We start from the raw sequence: 7,522 nt of genomic DNA, 5'->3' as shown, positions 1-7,522 counted from the left end.
TCAATCTTCCTGTGAATTTTGATTGCGGCAGAGAAGGCAGACCCTTTCTCTGCCAAAGAGGGGTGAGGACAACCGCACCTGCATGACAGAGGACAGACTGCTATCTCGGCCACAGATCCACTTCTTCTTTAGCCAGTCATGTATTCTAACCCTTACCCACAGTATGGAGTTATCAAGACAGTGATCAAGATGGCGCACCCGTGTCTGTTCTTCCTCAGCGGTTTGGCATGGCCCCTCAGATCCTCACCAACTTCTAGAGGTGCACCATGGAGAGCATCCTGTCCGGGCTGCATCACCGCCTGGTATGGCAGCTACACCGCCGATGACTGCAGGGCTCTACAGAAGGTGGTGAAGACAGCACAGTACATCAGGAGCGAGCTACCAGCCGTACAGGACATCTACTCCAAGAGGTGTCTGGGGAAGGTTGTCAAAGACTGCCGCCACCCCCAGCCATGTCCTGTTCTCAACAGGTTCCAAGACAGCTTCCGCCTCCAAGGTAGAAGGCTATTGAAATGATATCCCTAGCTGCCCAACCCGAGCAACAATTCGCCCTCACCCCTGCACATCACACACACACACACACACACACACACTCATATCCACTTCCATCATTGTTGCCTCAGTATATTTATACTATGCATCTGTATATTCCACAATCCCAAGGCTACATTTATTGTTTGACTGTTATTACTATTGATAGCATAGTTTGTATTGTATTGTTATTACTTTGCACTGAGAGGTAGCTCATAATAAGCATTTCATTGTACAGTTTACAGTTGTATCCTGTGCATATGATAAATAAACGTTGACTTCATTTGATTTCATTTGCCTAGGAGAGGTGGAGTTTAGTATTAGTTTACATGTTACAGAAAACACTATGCTGACATACGCACCCACACACACACACACACACAGGCTGTGAAAAGTCAAGCGTGAAAACATGGATCCGTGTCTGGCGAGCCCACCATGAGCGCTGGAATGCATCGGCGTGTGGCGTCTCAACCCAATGTAAACAGCCAGCACACGTGTGTGCATGTCTCCCTCCCCACAAGCTGCTTTTCATTTCCCTCTGGTGAACATTACTCCTCATTGAGGCCTTTGTTCCCACAGCGTCCACAGATGCATCCTCACCACAGGATTCCATACACAAACACAGCATCCGGATCCCCATGCCCTGCCCTCCTTCCTCTCTACTCCCAGTCACAGTCCAGTTGGGTGGCTGTGCTGGTGGTAACGGTGTTGGGCTGCTGCAGATCACAAGCTAGCTTGGTTGATTGAGTGCAAGATACTGGAGGGTTGAACATGAAGCAGTGATGAACACCCAGTCTGTCATACACCGACTTCCTGTAGTATCGTTTTTTTTCTTTTTTTGAGAAAAGAGTCAATCAAGAGTATTGTGGGTCAGTGGGTCATGGTATGGTCACATGGAAGGCTCCCCGTGACTTGAGCTTGCCTTGGAGTGAGGCATGACCCTTCTTTTAGGACACAGAAATGTACCACAATCAGAGTAGTGCCAAAACCGTACTCAGAAGACATATCCATTCTAGGGATGAGGAGGACATAAGGTAGAGGAGTCTAAGACAGAGCTAGCCTGTGGAGTGTCCCGTGGTGGAGAGGTGGAGTAAGGCTGCGGGAGTCAGACAGTGCCACAGGCACCACTCCGGGCCATGGGGCCGTGCCATTAGCACAGTGGGTAATGGGAACTACTAGACATGCATGTGCACTTTTGTGTGTGAGCATGTGCTTGTTTCTGTGTTTCCGTTCTTGCATGCGTGCTTGCATGTGATCTCCATACTAAATCATTTTGTTTCAATAATTTTTAATTGAGCTGTGATGTTGTGCAATGCTCAGAGCACGCACGCACACACACACACACACACACACACACACACATACACACACACACACACACACACACATACACACACACACACACACACACACACACACACACACATACACACACACACACACAAACACACATACACACACAGACAAATAGACAGACACACACCGTTTTACAACATCTAATGTCAATCGCTACGTACATCCCACTGCCACCCTTATTTCAAACCTCTTCTCCCATCAATGCCATTTTGCTCCTGGGCTGAAAAGCAATTGAAACAATTTTCTTGCTGGAAATTATTGTCCTTAATTGCAATGAAGGGCACGTTTTCCCATCATTCCTTGGCAATGTTTTTTTTTCTCTGTCTGGGTAGAAATGTAGGCATTGGCATAGAGCGTGGGCTCTCTGAAAGAGGTCATAATTACATCCTTCAGTATGCTTGCCGCCGGCAAGGATTTTACGCCTCATAATTATTAAATGGCAGATTCATTCTGTGTGTGTGTGTGTGTGTGTGTGTGTGTGTGTGTGTGTGTGTGTGTGTGTGTGTGTGTGTATGTGTGTGTGTGTGTGTGTGTGTGTGTGTGTGTGTGTGTGTGTGTGTGTCTATTTGTGTTTATCTGTATTTGCATCTGTGTATGTGTGTATTGTACTGAGCATTCCGAGCACACATTACGAAAGTTCTCTGGAACAAAAAGTTCACTAGAAGTCTTCACTAGGCTCTTTCATTGTTCATAATCATCACTGGTAATACATCCCAAACTCTGTACAGTAACATGGATGGTACTAAGACAAATACAAAATGTCTGACATTATTTATGTAGTTAATGTATCTGTAATAAGATTCCCACTCATTCAATCCAATGTAAAAACAAAACATCTTCCCTATTAACAAAGTGTTATTTGATGGTGGATGTGGTTGGGATGTTAACCAAGCAGGTGCATGACAGGGTAGGATAAGATCCACTCCAAGTGACGTGCCTTTTGAGCTGTTGCCATCATTTCCATATTGTAATTACAGTATATCATCTTATCATCTCTCTCTCTCTCTCCCTCTCTCTCTCTCTCTCTCCCTATCTTTTTCTCCCTCCCTCCCTCCCATTTCCCTCCCATTTCCCTCCCTCTTCTCTCCCCAGCGTCTCATGATGCTTTTACACCCTGCGTCTCAGGTTCAGGAGTCATTTGGAGTCATATTACATGTCAGACTCAATCACAGTATCCCTCCCTCCTCTCCCTCTCTCCTTTGATGAAGTGAGGCTGGAGACGCCAATTGATAGGCACTCATCACAGACCCTGCTCAGGCCCGCTCCCATCCCTGCTCCATTCACTCAGCTAGGAATTCATTATGCAAAGCGACCCAGGACTACCCCTGAAATATTTCACTCTAGATCCATACAAACAGGGAGCTAAACAACTACAGTGTGTCGCTGGTAAAACCACAAGCAAATGCCACAGAATGTATGCGGGATATACTGTGTCTATAAACTGTATGGAAAATGTGATATTTCTATCATGTGGTTGCTTCTTTTTCTCACATCCACTGTATTTTGAGTCCACTGACCTGGTTTGACTCAGGCTAGCAGTGATAAATGTTATGAGGAGATGGCTCCCCTGAGCCAGCTTTGCCTTCCTGATAGTGAGTAATTAGGAGAAGCTCTCCACCTCTCTCCGTGCATCTCTCCTGCTGCCTCCATCCTTCTCGGCTCAGGAGTGAGTGAGTTTGTGTTTTTTATGCTCTATGTTATTATGGCACCCACTGCCACAGTCCCTGAGTGGCATATCTCTGCCTGCAAGCAGGAGAACAATTTTAATCTAAAAGAGTGAAATAAAGAATAATAAGTGCAACTTTTAAACACGTACGTCTCCAGGGATAAGCAAGCATATCTCTCCCACCGAACAACCTTTCTATTTTTCTTTTTTTTTCTCTGCAGAGCGGGTGTCTAAAATGCCCTGTTTAGTCGTGTTGCATTCCTTCACAAACATGTATTTTTCCAGTGAAAGAGTTTTCAGCTGTCTGGTTGAAAACAAACACTTGAGTTAGAAAGTGAGAGAGAAGTTGAGTTGTAAGATCTCAGTAGCATAGGCTCCCCAGGGGAACGCCGCGGCTCAGGGTACTCATCCTCCACGCTCTGGAGCTTGCTTAAAATACTGTTGTCACATAGCGATCACAGGCTTCCACTGATGGTACACAAATAGTCCCCTCGCAAAGCTCTTAAAAAGCCCATTAGACGTTACCATGCACACCGTCGGCACAACGCGAGAGAAGCCGCCGCTAAGTGTAACTGACGCCAAAAGGAAAACAAGAAGACGGAGCCGTTGCAGATGATTTCTTGTTTTCCTGTTGTTTTGTTTTCTTCATATGGAAATGTTTGTTGATTTTTCAGCTCATTGTATGCGGTAAATATCTGAGGCGGTGGCAGAAGATCTCAGATCCTTGTGACATGATTATTCCTCCTGTAAGGAAGTGCATCACAGAGGTGTAGTGGTTGCCAGTTGACATTCTTCCATATCTGGTTTCCCCTGTGTAGAGCAGACAGTAGAGTATAGCACCTTATAGAGGTCAAGGCTGCTCCCCCCCCCCCCCCCCCCCCCCCCGAGGTGGATGAGACTGCAGTTCAGGTTCTGAGGCCGTGGGCACAGGGCATCTTCTCACTATGTTCCTAATGCAGTACAGTATGGAGCAGCTAAATAGTGCCATCTGGTGACTTTTGAGAATGAAGTACCACAGGTTGAGAGATGGGGAGAGGAAGTCAATGGAAACTATACCTACAGTATCTTCTAAACTTTTATTTTGCCATGCAGAGAACATATTGCCATATATATAGTATATATATATTAGGTTTGTCACAGTAGTTCCACTTGCTTCTAGGGGTGAGGCTCAAATGATCATGTTTCGAGTGTAGAACAACGATGTGTTGATAAGTCTGTTCATGAGAATAGCGTGATTGTAAGGTACAAATAACGTAGAGCCAGGTCAACGCAGAGGGAGGGGGAGAGGGCACAGGTGTGACAGCTGGAGGGGAACGGGAGAACAAAGTCAATAGCATGCAATAGAGGGAGATGGGAATAAATGGAGGCAGAAGTGTGTTTGAGTGTGTGAATGCGTTGGCAGCCCTGGGAGCCCTGCGATCACTCCTCCAAACGGTTGCTGTGGGGATTGTGGTTCCTGGAAGTGGAAACACTAACAGATTCTAAAGAGGCGTGAGCCTGCAGGGAGGGAAGCAGTATTTACAGCAGAGGACGGGCCCAGCCAGAGCCACTAATTGCAGTTCATTATCTCATATTGATTTAATTAGCTGCTCTGCCTTGCGCTGCTCTGGATTATGGCATGCCTTCAGCAAGGGACACGTACACTCACGCCACACACGGACTGTAGCCTACTACACATTTACATGTCACAGTAGCATTGCTTCATCATTATGTTCTAATTCCAGGTGATTTAAGCCGTCATTAAATGTTACGGCATCAGTGGGAACGTACACATAAAAATAAAAAAAAGTTAAGCTTAAGCTGCAATTATAGTTGGGTCCTAACTGAAAATACAAGTCCCTAAAATTCCATGTCATGTTTAATAGCTGTTTACTTAGCAACCACAGTGTAAGCCATACACAAGCAAGAAAATTAAAGTGTCTTCAACATAATCAAAATAGCAATTGTTAGCAAAACATGGTCGGCCGGGGGATACTATGTTGTTCATGTTGACATGTTTTGTTCCATTGAGCAATGGAAAACCAAGGCATGCCAAATCATGCTAGAGAAAGCTGAACACGCAAAGTGGTGGTTTTGGTTTAGTTTTGGAAAAACCAATAATGACATACCAGCCAAAGCAAACACATGAACATGTTTACAAAACTAGGGAAAAATAATTCATCACAGGGAGAGGGTGGAGAAAGTAAAAATAATTGCTTCAATGGAGCTATTTGTGTGTCTATTCCAGCATACTGGCCATCCCAGTGGCTCCAGTGTCTGAAGTGTTTTTCTAGGTCCAAAAGGAGGAATGATTATGTTGACATAGTGAATGGCCATGATGGCACTGATGCTTTGGGTGGGATGAGTGCACTAAGAGTGTCGTCAAGTGTATTTGTTGAGGGAATGATTGCTCTGTAAAAACCTAACCACGCTTTTCTCAGTAGGGTGACAAGACACAGAAATAAAGGACAAAGTAAATAAATGGAGAGGAGAGAAAATATGAACGCTGAGCTCGAGTTGTGTTAAAGAGATGCTACAGGATTTGTGTATAATTTCAGCCACTGATTAAAAAATGTTTCTTCTCAATGTTGAGGCCTAATGACATAAGAAATCTATTGTTTGAGGTAAAGTAGCATCTCTAAGGAGAGTTTTAAGTACAACAATCCAGAGCACTGTTTATAAAAATGAAATATTCAGTTTTCATACATTGATTTTTAAAAGGGATGGGAATATGTTTTATAAACAATATTCATGGGGGGGGGGGTGTTTGATATTCCAGTATGCTGTAGGAGAGGAGTTGACAGCTGATAGGGCATGCGGTTTGAGAGACTTAGAGGTGCTGTCTCCATGATCTAAGTAGCTTTACACAAAGAATGATCATGGCATTATGATTTTACATACACTTTATTTTCCAACCAAACCCCCACCTCTACCCCATCTGTCTCTCTCTCTCTCTCTCTCTCTCTCTCTCTCTCTCTCTCTCTCTCTCTCTCTCTCTCTCTCTCTCTCTCTTCTTCTTTGTAGTAATCTGTGTCGTATTACTGGCAACAAACGGCGGAAAAATACTGTAATCAATAGGAGATGTCCTAGCAGAAAACAAGAAAAGTATATATTAAATATCAAAAAGTTTGAATTTTCTGTTATTAATTTTAATGCCTGTTAAATATCTTAAAGATGTATTTCCTTATCAAACGGAACAGTCTACAGAAGGGAAATCTTTTGAAAGAGCCCAAACTTATTTCATATCCAAAGATTTTTTTTCTTCTTGAGATTGTCACAGCCTTTTGAGAACCCCTCTTTGCATGCCTTTGACACAGCCCTCTGAAGACTTTAATAAAAATGGGTGGAAGGAATGAATAGTTTAAATGAGTAATAAGCTTTAAAGGGGTGAGATTTATTTCACCTCTTTCCTTTTTATCAAATCGGGGGCTCAGACATGTGCTCATTTGACAGTCCTGCCCTTCATTGAAGTATCTGGCAAAGACCAATCATACTCCCTTCAGTATCAATGGCACGTCATTCCCTACTTTTTAAGAGCCAGCAACTTGCATGAAACGAGACAAATCTGTCCTCTTATTCACAGTCATAGTCAGACTTATACATATTTAGAATGTCTACTTATTCTTCTGCTCTATCCTCTATTCCTGTGAGTAGTGAAACAGTTAGTAGTGAAACATACTCTGTTAGGCTTCTATACGGAAAGCTACTGCAGCGATCTGCAAGCACTTAGTGAAAGGAGCGCAGCAGGTCATCCCTGTTATCTAATGCCAGAAACCTGCAGACAAAGAATCTCAGACACTTTCAACTGTTTAACATGCCACACATAAAGACTCCCAAAAAAGGGGGGTCAGTACCCTTCCCTGACACTCCCCCCCTCCTCCTTCCTCTGATTCTGTCTGTTTTCTTCACTGAGACCTTGAGTAAACTAAAAGAAGTAAGAAGTGTGATTTCTTCAGCAGGGCGTTCTTGTTGTTGTGCTGCTGTGTTGGC

This window comes from Nansenia antarctica (genome assembly GCF_963989245.1).
Source record: "Nansenia antarctica genome assembly, chromosome: 5".
Lineage (NCBI taxonomy): Eukaryota > Metazoa > Chordata > Actinopteri > Argentiniformes > Microstomatidae > Nansenia > Nansenia antarctica.
This window is presented reverse-complemented; position numbering follows the sequence as displayed.